The following is a 15,101-nucleotide window of genomic DNA, read 5'->3' on the forward strand; positions in this document are numbered from 1 at the left end:
TCTTGACTTGTCACCATCAAGGATAAACGACAAGCGGAAGCAGAGTAGATATGTGAAGGAAAAAGCGAGCATATGTACTAAAGACAGAACTGCTACGTAACGTGAAGAATGTCAGCAACTATCTCTCCATTGTGGTACGAGCTCAGTGGCTATGCACATGCTTATGGCAGCCTGTGAATGTAGGATGATTCCCTTATGGTATCATCCAGTGGCGGAGCCAAGGGGGGGGGGGGGGGGGGGGGGGAAGGGGGGGGGGGGGGGGGACGTGGCTTATCGGTTTTGCCCCCACTCCCCAAATCCGACGGGCCCTGGAATATGCCCACAAATTTCGGCACCCCTCCCCCCCCCCCCCCCGCATCAAGTCATAAACATCCCAGTCACCTCAATCTCTCTCCCCCCTCGCCCCCTCAAAAGTTCCTGGCTACGCCACTACTATCAATAGCACTCAATATATAGTCAACACTATCAGGATAAGTGAAATTTCCTTTATTTTATGCACCATGTAGACAGTGTTTCTGTCTTTATATGCATACAGGCAAAGCACACACGTCAGAAAACACCGGTGAGAAGGCTGCCTTCACAATGCAGTCCCCATCAAACTCTCAAGGCGTTAACAAATTCCACAAGTTAAATTTTCAACGAAACGCGTTAGTTTACCAAAACGCTGGCAAAATTACATTGCGCTTTACATCATTCACATTTGTCGTCCGATGTATCAGCAGTCAGCGCTACACAAACCTGAATGAGCTTGTCGTTTGTTTTCTTGCCGTTGGGGCGATCACTGGCGGTCGTGGCGGCGGCACAATTCTTTCTCAGACCGCTGGCTCCTGCCTCCATGCTCGCGGAAGCGTTGGTCACTTTGTGACAAGGTGAGGCTTGTAATCTTGACGCATGGCAACGCTGAATGAAGGTCTATAACCGTCTTCATAATCTCAGCAAGGCTGCCGTTACGAGCCACAACACCATAACTTTTAAGCTTCATAACACAGGCACAAATAGAAGCCAAGTCTTGCATCTCGCCAAGTGTTAAACCGGAGACATTGAACGCCAGCTCACCTTGCACTTCAACCCGGTCCTGCCACCGAATGGGCTCATCCAACAGCAAGAAAGCATTCGCGTGCGCGTTGATCAAACTACTGAACGCATGTCAAACCCCAGCCGCGGTCGATCAGACGAGCATCGCGGCCATGTTCTTTCGAGTTCATCCGTTCATCACGCCAAGGGTACGGTTGTCGAGTTGAAACAATGCAAATACTCCCGTGCATTCTTGTTCTTACGTCATTTTGTCGTCACAACCCGAACTCGAAAAGCGACTGTTAGCCGCAAACAGAGGCTTTCTAGTTTCATGAACGTTCCCATGGCAAAGAGTGTTGAATCGTCACGCGCAATGCAGCCAATGGGATAGTGAGGTACCTATATATGTAGGAACGTGTAAAAAAGGAAAAGCCGTTTTTTTTTTTATTCTTTTTTTTTTTTTTTTTTTTGCACGAGCTTTCTTGCAGGTAAAAAAAGTAGGTGAAAAAGACTGCCCGAGATTATGCGGTCGCGTGCATTTCTTCAGCGCCGAAAGAAAAGAACATGGCTTATGGGGACTACCGTCGTAATCCCTGCAGTGAGCAAAGGGAGCAAAGCATTATTCAAACTGCCCGAAGAAACTTTCCTGTATCATCCACAGTATATTCACAACCGGTGCACTCTGCGTCGATCTCGACGACTTGTCATAAATTACCAAAGAGTCGTCGTCAGCACACGCAAACAAAACATTTCATTTGCAGCTTATATTCACGACAGCTTCACAAAAGATTATTGGTGTAGCAGCGTACCTTCACATAATATTTTCTTCTCGTAATGCCATCCGTATCGTGCAGAAACAGGGAAAGCAATGACACAAACGAGGCACAAACACCACAAGGTCGTTAGCGCGGTTTTCGCCATGTTTGTTTTGAAAGACCGTAGCGAAAGATTTCGAAAAAAACAAGTTGAGATATCTTAGCTAAATTTACTTTATGTCATAATTTTTGAAATAATCTTTTGTATTTTATAAAAGTATACTATTATTTTTCTCTGTTCTCTTCCATTTTCCGGGAGGCATCCTTTTTTTCCGTTATTCGCTCGTTCTAACGCCCGGAGGAAAGGAAGAAGACAACAAAAAGAACAGGGGGAAATGCGGGGATTCCTGCGCCCCAACTGCGTGGACACGTCATCGCGACGTAGGGGGATCGTCAGATTCTAGCTGGCCGCGTGCGTGAAGCCGAACGCTGGGGCGGAGCCTCAAACAAGAATCATTCTAGTTTGAGGCTCCGCCCCTTCTTTCTCCATACGTCACAACTCGAAAGGTACCCGTTTGCGACCAGAATAGCACCCCTGGTCACAAACGGTCACGTTCGTGCTTCTCGAAAACTCCTCCCCCCTACGAACCGCGTGCTCCTATTGGCCACAGCCCGCGTGATAATTCCACGCGGTTCCCATGGGAATGTTCGCGAAACACGAAATCAACCGTTTGCCGTAACTGTCGCTCTTCGAGTTCGGACCGTGACGACAAAGTGACGTATGTCCACATCCGACCTACGTAGCATATAGCGGAAGTTGAGGAAGCTCGATGAACCGTCACGGGTCGTATGCGTTGGCTGTTGGCATGCTTGGGCTAGGACAGCGGCGCTCATAGTCTCAAGGAGGACGTCGTTGGGATGGTCGCGAGTGGCAGGGTCGCCGTTAAAATGCCAGTCAGCTTGTGCCTTGAAGATGCCGATGAGACGTATGCTCGCATAAGGTTTCAATCCGACAAATTCCAGGGATGCGTTGAGTAGACTATATGCTTCCTCTCTTGAAGCGGGCGGGCAGGAATGCAGCCCACAAGGATAGTTCCAGGAGGAACGAAAAACTCAACGAAGAGCGCTTCGAGGCCCTTGTGTTCGAGGTCACAGCGGCGATTAACATGGATGTTCGATAGAAGCGTCATTAGCTCCCCTCTACTTTTTCCACCTCTGTCCTTGCGGAACATGATCTATAAGTCGAGAGGAAGACACTCTCTGTCGGGCAACATTTGCGTCAGGCCACGTATCGGTTAGCAAGATGGTCAATCACGATGGGAAGGAGGAAGCAAGAGACTGAAGGCCTACAATCCTGTCTTTTACACTGCGGCAGCTGTTATACCAGACAATGGAAGATACGTTAATGCTCGTTGACTTTGAGTGCACAGATAGTCGGGCAAACCGGTTGTGGCACTCGTGTCGATGCTAAACGGGCTTGCGCATTGTGACAATTCAACAAGCGAGGCGTAAAAAGGCGGCAGTCTCGGCCGAGGCTGACAGTTTTTCGGTACACGGCAATGGACATGAGCTCGCATTTCCGGTGTGCCCATCGTCCACAGTGTTATATTGAAGAGCCGCCACACTAGCACATACCATTCTTCCACATCGGTAGCAGGTGCGCCTCGGACCAGGGTTGAACGCGATGTCGCTAGGGAGGAGACACCAGATGGCAAGATGTCGAGTTCTACAGGAGAGTAATCAAACAGTCGGGAAAGACGGCGTTGATGGTGTGTCGGGGCACAGAGTTCATCAGGCACGCCCCCATTTTTAGGAGTGGCCAACTGTTCAGGTTTTCCTTTCCAATAAAACGCTTACTACTACACACCAGTCGACGTGGGTTCAGTGTAGGTCCGATACAGAAGAGCGCTGATCAAAGTAATGTCCCCGTTGGAACGTGCAGGGGAGCCGGCGCTGCCGCGCGCAGAGTGCTTAGGTGAGACGACAGCATTGAGACAACAGGAGTGAATTGTTGAGATTATTCCGAATCCCACTACAAGGCGTTGGAGTGGCGTCATCTTGTCAGTTGGCGAGGCTAAAAAGACAACCTGGGTTAGGGTTATTTATCGATGATCTCGCGTCGTCGAGCGCCGCGAGATGTTCAGCTCGCCACAGAGATTGTAAAGAGGCTGGAATGGGGGAAACCTGCCCGGAGAACTGAGGATATTGAAGACGGTGGTAATCGTGTCTTGATTGAGGACCAATCTTGAGATGTCTCCAGGGCTACAACTTGCGCTTCGGACTGCATGCTGAGTGTATATATGCTTTAAAATAGGAGAAAATCTAGTGAGAAAATGAGAAAGCAATCTAAAGGACAATTTCTCTCAATGACTTTTTTTTCCTCTCAGGTATTTCCACATTACAATATTTACACTTTACCAGCTCCTACATGTTGCAAAAAAACATTTTCTACCGAGTTGTACGAAAGGAGGTCAGGGTCTTTATCTCCTTAGTGTGTATAGTGGTTTTAAGCTAGGACTGTTAAGTCTCAGTTCTTTACAAAAAAAAAATCCTTTGAACGTGAATTTTGATGGTTAATTCAACATCTGCGTCTTTATTACGTATCAAAACAGCCTTCCTCTCCTTTAAAAAATCTAAACATGGCACTAAACCCTTGTACGTTCTGGTGTCTCTAGAATAAACAAAACCAGGTAGTGCCAAAACTAAGGTGGGACGAAAAACGTAATCTCTTTCTTACACGTAAGATAAGCGGTTGTCATTACACAAGAATGCGCCATTTTCCGAATTTCGGTTTTGTGTGCCTTTCTGTGTGGAGTTGCGTGGACGGTGGCGCAAGCGAGTGCGGTAGTTCTTCCGAGCAACCCAGCTAGATCCTGTTTTCTTCTTTTAGCTACTGTGACCTAGGCTGACCTCCCGAAACATCGCTTTTTGACCATTGTGGGTTATATTTCGTCTCAAGTTCGTACCAAGAAGCTTTTCCTTTCCCCATATTAATTGCGCACTTTGTTTCCACAATTTTGCTACCTAATTATCCTAGAACCAGGCCTCCAACTGAAGGATTGCCCATCGAATTTAGTAGATTGAGTAGATGAGCACATTTTAATCTGGCGTTCCTTATACGAAGATGGAGAGTACGAAAATTTCGTTTTCAAACCGGCAGAAAAAGCCGCCGTTTTAATAATCACTAGTGACCTGAAAAGTAAATGTTACTTTCCTAGCAACCTTAAATTAGTTCTTCAATAATGTGTTTAACCCAAAGTAATTGTACTTCTATAATTATAATGCAATTAAATGCAAAGGTGCAAGCGAGCTGGACAAAAATTACGAAAGTAATCCCTGGAGAAGGGGAACAAGAGGGACAAAGGACAAACATAAATCTCCAAACACACCTAGGTGACTGGTGAGCGACCGAAAAAATCCGCCTGGTCCGGGTATCGAACCCGGGACCTCTCCATTTCAAGTGGAGTGCTCTACCAACTGAGCTAACCAGGGGTTAGACGTCAGTAGAGCAAACGGGTTTTATCAGCTGCCACCGGTCGAACACTGACAAGGTGAAGCTTGCAATTTAAAGTTATTAATTATAATGCAATTAAATGCAAAGGTGCAAGCGAGCTGGACAAGAATGACAAAAGTAATCCCTGAAGAAGGGGAACAAGAGGGACAAAGGACAAGCATAAATCTCCAAACAAAGCTAGGTGACTGGTGAGCGATCGAAAAAAATCCGCCTGGTCCGGGTATCGAACCCGGGACCTCTCCATTACAAGTGGAGCGCTCTACCAACTGAGCTAACCAGGGGTTAGACGTCAGTAGAGCAAACGGGTTTTATCAGCTGCCACCAGTCGAACACCAACAAGGTGAAGCTTGCAATTTAAAGTTATCATTATAATGCAATTAAATGCAAAGGTGCAAGCGAGCTGGACAAAAATGACGAAAGTAATCCCTGGAGAAGGAGAACAAGAGGGCCAAAGGACAAACATAAATCTCCAAACACACCTAGGTGACTGGTGAGCGAACGAAAAAATCCGCCTGGTCCGGGTATCGAACCCGGGACCTCTCCATTTCAAGTGGAGTGCTCTACCAACTGAGCTAACCAGGGGTTAGACGTCAGTAGAGCAAACGGGTTTTATCAGCTGCCACTGGTCGAACACCGACAAGGTGAAGCTTGCAATATAAAGTTATTAATTATAATGCAATTAAATGCAAACGTGCAAGCGAGCTGGACAAGAATGACAAAAGTAATCCCTGAAGAAGGGGAACAAGAGGGACAAAGGACAAGCATAAATCTCCAAACAAAGCTAGGTGACTGGTGAGCGACCGAAAAAAATCCGCCTGGTCCGGGTATCGAACCCGGGACCTCTCCATTACAAGTGGAGCGCTCTGCCAACTGAGCTAACCAGGGGTTAGACGTCAGTAGAGCAAACGGGTTTTATCAGCTGCCACCAGTCGAACACCAACAAGGTGAAGCTTGCAATTTAAAGTTATCATTATAATGCAATTAAATGCAAAGGTGCAAGCGAGCTGGACAAAAATGACGAAAGTAATCCCTGGAGAAGGTGAACAAGAGGGACAAAGGACGAACATAAATCTCCAAACACACCTAGGTGACTGGTGAGCGACCGAAAAAATCCGCCTGGTCCGGGTATCGAACCCGGGGCCTCTCCATTACAAGTGGAACGCTCTACCAAATGAGCTAACCAGGGGTTAGACGTCAGTAGAGCAAACGGGTTTTATCAGCTGCCACCAGTCGAACACCAACAAGGTGAAGCTTGCAATTTAAAGTTATAATTATAATGCAATTAAATGCAAAGGTGCAAGCGAGCTGGACAAGAATGACGAAAGTAATCCCTGGAGAAGGGGAACAAGAGGGACAAAGGACAAACATAAATCTCCAAACACAGCTAGGTGACGGGCGAGCGACCGAAAAAATCCGCCTGGTCCGGGTATCGAACCCGGGACCTCTCCATTACAAGTGGAGCACTCTACCAAATGAGCTAACCAGGGGTTAGACGTCAGTAGAGCAAACGGGCTTTATCAGCTGCCACCAGTCGAACACCAGCAAGGTGAAGCTTGCAGTTTAAGGTTATAATTATAATGCAATTAAATGCAAATGTGCAAGCGAGCTGGACAAGAATGACGAAAGTAATCGCTGGAGAAGGGGAACAAGAGGGACAAAGGACGAATATAAATCTCCAAACACACCTAGGTGACTGGTGAGCGACCGAAAAAATCCGCCTGGTCCGGGTATCGAACCCGGGGCCTCTCCATTACAAGTGGAACGCTCTACCAAATGAGCTAGCCGGGGGTTAGACGTCAGTAGAGCAAACGGGTTTTATCAGCTGCCACCAGTCGAACACCAGCAAGGTGAAGCTTGCAGTTTAAGGTTATAATTATAATGCAATTAAATGCAAATGTGCAAGCGAGCTGGACAAGAATGACGAAAGTAATCCCTGGAGAAGGGGAACAAGAGGGACAAAGGACAAACATAAATCTCCAAACACAGCTAGGTGACGGGCGAGCGACCGAAAAAATCCGCCTGGTCCGGGTATCGAACCCGGGACCTCTCCATTACAAGTGGAGCGCTCTACCAACTGAGCTAACCAGGGGTTAGACGTCAGTAGAGCAAACGGGCTTTATCAGCTGCCACCAGTCGAACACCAACAAGGTGAAGCTTGCAATTTAAAGTTATAATTATAATGCAATTAAATGCAAAGGTGCAAGCGAGCTGGACAAGAATGACGAAAGTAATCCCTGGAGAAGGGGAACAAGAGGGACAAAGGACAAACATAAATCTCCAAACACAGCTAGGTGACTGGTGAGCGACCGAAAAAATCCACCTGGTCCGGGTATCGAACCCGGGACCTCTACATTACAAGTGGAGCGCTCTACCAACTGAGCTAACCACGGGTTAGACGTCAGTAGAGCAAACGGGTTTTATCAGCTGCCACCAGTCGAACACCAACAAGGTGAAGCTTGCAATTTAAAGTTATAATTATAATGCAATTAAATGCAAAGGTGCAAGCGAGCTGGACAAGAATGACGAAAGTAATCCCTGGAGAAGGGGAACAAGAGGGACAAAGGACAAACATAAATCTCCAAACACACCTAGGTGACTGGTGAGCGACCGAAAAAATCCGCCTGGTCCGGGTATCGAACCCGGGGCCTCTCCATTACAAGTGGAGCGCTCTACCAACTGAGCTAACCAGGGGTTCGACGTCAGTAGAGCAAACGGGCTTTATCAGCTGCCACCAGTCGAACACCAACAAGGTGAAGCTTGCAATTTAAAGTTATAATTATAATGCAATTAAATGCAAAGGTGCAAGCGAGCTGGACAAGAATGACGAAAGTAATCCCTGGAGAAGGGGAACAAGAGGGACAAAGGACAAACATAAATCTCCAAACACAGCTAGGTGACGGGCGAGCGACCGAAAAAATCCGCCTGGTCCGGGTATCGAACCCGGGACCTCTCCATTACAAGTGGAGCACTCTACCAAATGAGCTAACCAGGGGTTAGACGTCAGTAGAGCAAACGGGCTTTATCAGCTGCCACCAGTCGAACACCAGCAAGGTGAAGCTTGCAGTTTAAGGTTATAATTATAATGCAATTAAATGCAAATGTGCAAGCGAGCTGGACAAGAATGACGAAAGTAATCGCTGGAGAAGGGGAACAAGAGGGACAAAGGACGAATATAAATCTCCAAACACACCTAGGTGACTGGTGAGCGACCGAAAAAATCCGCCTGGTCCGGGTATCGAACCCGGGGCCTCTCCATTACAAGTGGAACGCTCTACCAAATGAGCTAGCCGGGGGTTAGACGTCAGTAGAGCAAACGGGTTTTATCAGCTGCCACCAGTCGAACACCAACAAGGTGAAGCTTGCAATTTAAAGTTATAATTATAATGCAATTAAATGCAAAGGTGCAAGCGAGCTGGACAAGAATGACGAAAGTAATCCCTGGAGAAGGGGAACAAGAGGGACAAAGGACAAACATAAATCTCCAAACACAGCTAGGTGACTGGTGAGCGACCGAAAAAATCCGCCTGGTCCGGGTATCGAACCCAGACCAGGCTGATAGCAAAGCAGACCGCGACGATCGACAGGCCGAATATAGAGAACTGCATCGGTGTAGTAGACGAACCACACTTTGTTAGTGGCCTATTACTTTAAAAACACTTTTGTGTGATCATAGCGATTGAAATATTTAAAAATGACCCTTCAAATCAAGAGTAATGTGGCAACCACTGAACCAGCAAATCCGTCGGGCGGTTTTGAAGGAAGGTTTGTTATATTTATAGCATAAAGTATGGTCCTCTGCGACATAAAGTTCAGCATTTTTGGGTCCGACTGTAGCGTTCTGCTGGGTGTGCTCTGTTTACCATCGACATCTTTGTGACCATTACTAGGCGTTGGGGAATCGTTTTTAAATGTACACTTGTAGGACCAGAAATTTGGGTTTTATATTCCAGCTCCCATCTAGGCTAATGACGTCCCGATGCCCATAACAGCACGCGTCTGACCGTACAGCTGGAACGGTGATGAGCCCTTTAGTCACCGAAAGCCGAAGAAACGAAGTGCGTGACAAGTCCTGAGCGTAAGCCGTCACGTGATAGTGGGATGTCACATAACCTACGGTCAGGTCACGTGGTCACGTGACGTAAGGTTACGTAACCACGTGTCCTTGTGGGGGTTACTTAACGTCCCGTGAAACGGTGGCATCCTAACGCCACGAAAGACCTCTAAATGCTACGTGTTTACAGTGCCCTTGGGATCTTAAAAAGGGCCGTTCATTTCAGGATTATAAGACTTCCCATCCATCCGTGTTTAAGGATTCCTGAATAGTTAGACATACTAGTTTATCCCAAGGAGAAAAATCCGACATACTGATTTAAGCTTGACATACTTTCTCACCACGCAGGCTGCTCGTCCGTCGACCAACTGAGCTCCGACGTGGTTGTGCACCAAAACCACTTTCGAAGGTCGACGAGATTTGAAATTTGAAAGGAGCGGCAAATAAACAGCTGAGCTGCGTGTTTGACGCTGTGTCCGTAAACAAATGAACGGAATACGTTCCTCATAATGTTTTCTAGAATTCTGCTACATACATTCGTTGTGCGAATATTACTCACAAGGTAAGGACATTCGTATCCTTACAGTTTTGAGTCTCATATTTTACGTAGTGCATGCAAACAGGCATATGTTTGTCAGTGGCATAGTTTTTAATGTCGAAGTTTTTGTACTCGGTAGGTACCTACAACCGTCCAGAATAGTGCTGCCAAATCGAAAAGGAGTCGGGATATGAGTGTACCAGCTAAATTTGATCAGAATACACACGACAGTACAATAACCTAGAAAAATATCATATGAATATATCAGAAAGAACGTAAATCTACACTACTAGTTTTAGGTAGATATGCGCAGTGCTCAATGTTTTGAATGGCAAGAAACTACTGCGAAAGGAAACACACTAGCGGAGAGCGAGAGCCACTGCTTGTTTTAATATTACCTCAAGATAAAACAAATTGCGCATGGCTTATTTATTTATTGGGCGAGTTAGTATTTACAAGATTTTTTTAGTCAAAATATTTTTGGGAATAAAGCATGTACTCCTGATTAAATAATCTTAAAATCGCGCACTTGAATGGGAGTGGTGGCAGGCCAGCTGGCGTGCTGCCAATTATGTGCACTTCATTTCAGGAATATCATATTTTATGCAAACTAGTTTTCGTCCCCCGGTCTCTTATATTTGTGGCTTTATGAGTTTAGTGCTCTGCTCGAATCTACTTCCATCAAGCGGCGCCTTCCGCCACCAAGCGCTGGATACTAATACGGATCCGGCAGCACTCGTTCAGTTGCTTGTGATCACGAAGTATTTGTTTCTATATTTTATCACATTTTATCAGTTGTAGTAGTTCACTCAACAGGACACCAAATGGTCAAATGTTCAACTATATCCACTCACTGATGGCAATATTCACCGTCTGGCAACACCGCAGGGTGTTATCGTTTCCAGCTGGGTAAAAATACCCGCACCGTGCCAGATACAAATGGCTAATGCCTGAAGTGTGTGTTTAGAAACAATGCAAGGCCACCATGGTTCTCAGTGTGCAGGAAATACCGATAGCATGGAACTTGAAGATAGACATTATGAATGCTAAGTTTCGATTTCCTGAAAGTTCTGTTAGAAAATGCCAAACTCCTCTTTAAAGGGCTCATGAAACGAATTTTGGGTTGGGATGAATGATTTTTAATTGGGACGTTACTAATCGCATGTCGTTTAGTTGGCCAAAAGAAAGAGGCTAGAAAGTCAAAAGCCAGCTTTTCGTTACGAGCATTTGAAAATATAGCGGACTATTTTGTACCTTCTTGCCAGTGGCGTACCAACTTGTTTTTGAGTGGGGGGGCAAACCAGACCCTCTCCCCCCCCCCCCCCCCCCCCAAATCGAAAATTCGGCGAAACTTTTGTCCAACTTTTCTAAAGATTTGGCAATGACTCGGCAAAATTACAACGTTACCAGACTTAACATTGATATTTTGTTTTTTCTCACGAAAAAAATTTTGCTTCTTCTTCTTAAAATAAATACAACTTGTAGTGCCTATTGAAAGAGTTATGACTAAATAAGGTGATGTTCTAGAAGATAATTATATCGATGTCGCTTTTGTGTGTTTACTTGTAATTTTGGTGTATGCTTCCAGAAAGTGGCGTGACAACGAGGTTGGGTAGTAGTCGGCACAGTCACGAATCACACTACGAGAGCTTTGATTTTGAGGCCTCATCAGCGCACGCCTGCAAGTGTGTTTACATTGTTAAAATAAAGGCAATCACTGCGTTCTTACTTTCTCTGGTAGTCGCCGTTTCGTGCGCGAAAACGGATGCAACGGTTGCTGAGCCTTCACCAGAAGAGATAACAATATTGTAAATATGCATGTTTTTCGATTTGAGTCACTTGACGTCAGCTTTGCATGCAAGTGCGCGTTCCATATTCGCAACGTGCCGTTTTTAACCTTTAAAATTCCGGTTTCTGGTGTTCGGACACACACGGACGTTTAGGAAGATGGGGAGAGTTAGGAATGGTCGGATGTGCAACGTCGACCATGATAGTTCTGTGTTTAACGAATATTTTTCATCAGTGTTTACTAACGAGTGCTTGGACTCCGTCCCCACTCTCCCTGAAGAGCTTTACGAGCGCATGCATCCTATTAACGTTAACTCCGCCGGTATTATAACATTGATTGATAAACTAAAACTTACTTCGTCCGCTGGAACCGATAACATCAACTCTAAAATTTAAAAGAAACACCAGTGTTATTTCGAGTGAGCATTTAAAACTTATCTTTTTTCAGTCCTTATCTCAAAGGTGCCTTCCATCTGACCAAAAGGTGGGAAGGGTAATTCCCAGTCTTTAAACAGGGCAGCCGCTCTTCCGCATCTAATTATCGCCCTAATTCATTGACTTCAATTTCTTGCAAACTACTTGAGCATATCCTCTACTCCAATATCATGAGGCACCTATCATCCCATTTCTTTTCTTTAAACAGCAGCACGGTTTTCAAAAAGGTACACTCTCCGGCAATATGAAAGACCCACTGGGAGCGCGTGGCCGAGGCGGTGGCTGGCGGGGGCGCTGCGAGCCCTCCGGGCAATTCCATTCTGCTTCGAGGGGAGGACGCTCACTCGGGCTCAGATAAAGCGAAACGCGCTTATCAGTTTGTGCCGAGTGCCGAATGAGCGTCCTCCCCTCGAAGCAGAATGGAACTGCCCGGAGCGCTCGCAGCGCCCCCACCAGCCACCGCCTCGGCCACGCGCTCCCAGTGGGTCTTTCATATCGCCGGAGACTGTACTTTCCTGCGAAACACAACTCTGCGATTTCATCCATGACTTGCACACTAACCTTGAACCTTGAAATAAAAAAACTGACGCAGTTTTTCTTTTTTTTTTTTTTTCCAAAGCGTTTGGCCGTGTTTTTTTATCAACGCCTTCTTTCTAAGCTATCATCTTTTTGCCTCGACCAAATAACCGTTTGCATAGATTCGTGACTTTCTTTTTTCCCGTGTACAGGTCACGTCCATGATGATCATGAATCTTCCTTAATAAATGTATCTCCTGGTGTTCCCCTGGGGTTCGTACTTGGGCCCTTACTCTTTTTAATATTTATTAATGACATCCCCATTGGGATTTCTTCAAAAAACCGCTTTTTCGCCGACGACTGCGTCATCCATAACAAAGTAACTTGTGTGCAAAATAATAACCAACTTCAGGAAGATCTAGAGAAAATTAACAATTGGTGCAAAGAGTGGATTATGTCATTAAACAAGTATAAACGCAAACTAATCCACTTCACCAAGAAAAAAAACAAACACTGTCATTTAATTACTTCTTGTACTCCGATCTGATTGAGACCGCTACTGTGTATAAAATACCTTGGTGTAAGACTAACATCTGACCTTCCCTAAAATAACCACATTGAAGTCATTACTGCCGATTCATCTGGAACTCTTGGACTAAGCAGACGTAACTTAAAAAGGGCTCCACCCTTTGTTCGTAAGCTAACCTTGGACACGTACGTCAGACCAAAAATAGAATATGCTTCAACCATCTGGAATACCCATCGACTGTACCTCATCAATACCCTGTAGAGGCAGTTCAGAACAGAGCTGCTCGCTTCATTTCATCCACTTATGACTTTTTTTGCCAGTGTCTCAGCGCTAAAAACTGAACTAACCATGTCCTCTTTGCAGCTTCGCAGAAAAGACTCTCAGCTGTGCTTTATTCACAAAATCTACTACCACATTCCCGACCTCAAAACCACTTTGTTATTACCCCCCGACCGAACATCTTTTCGCCTCAACAACGTCTGCACCATCAAGCACATTTCTGACTCTACTAACGCTTTCAATTGGTCATTCCTTTCTCAAGCCATCAGCCACTGGAACAGTCCCCCATCCTCCATTGTCACCATCTTGGACCCTGCTGATTTCTCCTCTGCAGTAAAACTACACCTTTCTCGGCCCATGTGATGGTGTGCGGGGCTAGGCAGATAGGTGAAAACCCTTACGCAGAGCGCCTGCCGGGCCAGACTTGTACGTAGTTCAACTACTTTACTCAAGTTACTGTAGTTTAACTACTTTTCTGAATAGTTTAGTAACTTTTAATTACATTTATATTCTAGTAATTCGTAGTTTACTTTAACTACTTTTCCGAGTGACTTCCACTCAAATTACAAATTACTTTCTAATTTTAGTGGTTGTTTTGCCTATCAACACAGAAAAGATGTCGGAAGGTCAGCTGATATTTGCAGAGGGGGAAGCATGCGGAGTAGAAAAGGGGGGGATGGGAAGGAAGAAAGTGATTTAGATAGTCCAAAAAAAACCAAAATTTTAACGAGCCCCCCCACTGCAACAACACTGCTACGAGGCGCGGGGAGCGAACAGACACGACGCAAGAGAGGTCGAGTAACTGTGGGATTAGCTCCGAATAGTGGCGTTTCTTTGTATTCCGAAGCTCAAGGAGACTTGACGAATTTGAAGAAAGGGCTTGTCCCCGCTTCTCTCCAATGTAGGAATTCTTGCCCACTACAGGAGGTGCACACACTGCTCCTTTTACGGTGCAGGCGATAGAACCCCTAACAACGACGCTCACGCCGGATGGGCTGCTCGTGTATCACTCGAAGCGCGTTAACCCACCCCCGCGCCTGCGTTCACGCCGCTTCGCGGTGACGGTGTGCGGCTGCTAATTACAAATCTATTAACCCACCTAGCCCCCCCACCCCCCCCCCGTACACGCCGCTTTGCGGCGTCCGGTCGGCAACCCAAGCCCCGCTGCCCCCCATGCACTTCCGTAAATAGAGTCGGCACGATTTAGTTTAGCGATGTTTCGTCAACAACATTCGTTTTTTAGTGTTAATGGTAAAAAAGAAATGTAAATATCGCCAAATGCCTCGACAAAACAAAATGTTCGAGAAAAAAAATAAAAAGAAGTAAGCCGGCCCACACCATAAATAGAACCCGGGTCTGACACGTATGAGGCAGACATCTCACCACTAAGTTACGCTGCCTCTTCGGAAACTCGCATTGCATCCGCTGCCTATGTTGACGGCGGCAGCGCCTATCTCCAAGCAAGCAAGCAAAACTTTATTTTGTGTAAGGGCCTACGTCCTGGTCTGGACGGCCCGTCCGGCCCATGTCTCGCGGATGGATTCCGTTAGGTTACCGTGTAGCCTTGTTCGTGGGGCAAGGCTCCACAAACCAGCCAATCCGGCGTGCCTGAGCACCGTTGCTAGGGTTTGTATCGCCTGCGCGTTAAAAATATGCCCGCGCGGGTCGGGGGGCAGTGCCCT

General features: G+C 46.2%; 2 non-coding genes across 2 annotated transcripts; both read right to left on the reverse strand.

Moving 5' to 3' along the window:
• Window positions 1-5,188: 5,188 nt before the first annotated feature.
• On the reverse strand, window positions 5,189-5,261 carry Trnas-uga. Its single transcript has one exon. It is a non-coding gene; the product is annotated as a tRNA-Ser (tRNA).
• Window positions 5,262-5,792: 531 nt separating this feature from the next.
• On the reverse strand, window positions 5,793-5,865 carry Trnas-uga. The gene has a single exon. It is a non-coding gene; the product is annotated as a tRNA-Ser (tRNA).
• Between the last annotated feature and the right edge of the window lie 9,236 nt (window positions 5,866-15,101).

The sequence above is a fragment of the Ixodes scapularis genome, unplaced genomic scaffold, assembly GCF_016920785.2.
Source record: "Ixodes scapularis isolate PalLabHiFi unplaced genomic scaffold, ASM1692078v2 PGA_scaffold6__148_contigs__length_123643588, whole genome shotgun sequence".
NCBI classification, from domain to species: domain Eukaryota; kingdom Metazoa; phylum Arthropoda; class Arachnida; order Ixodida; family Ixodidae; genus Ixodes; species Ixodes scapularis.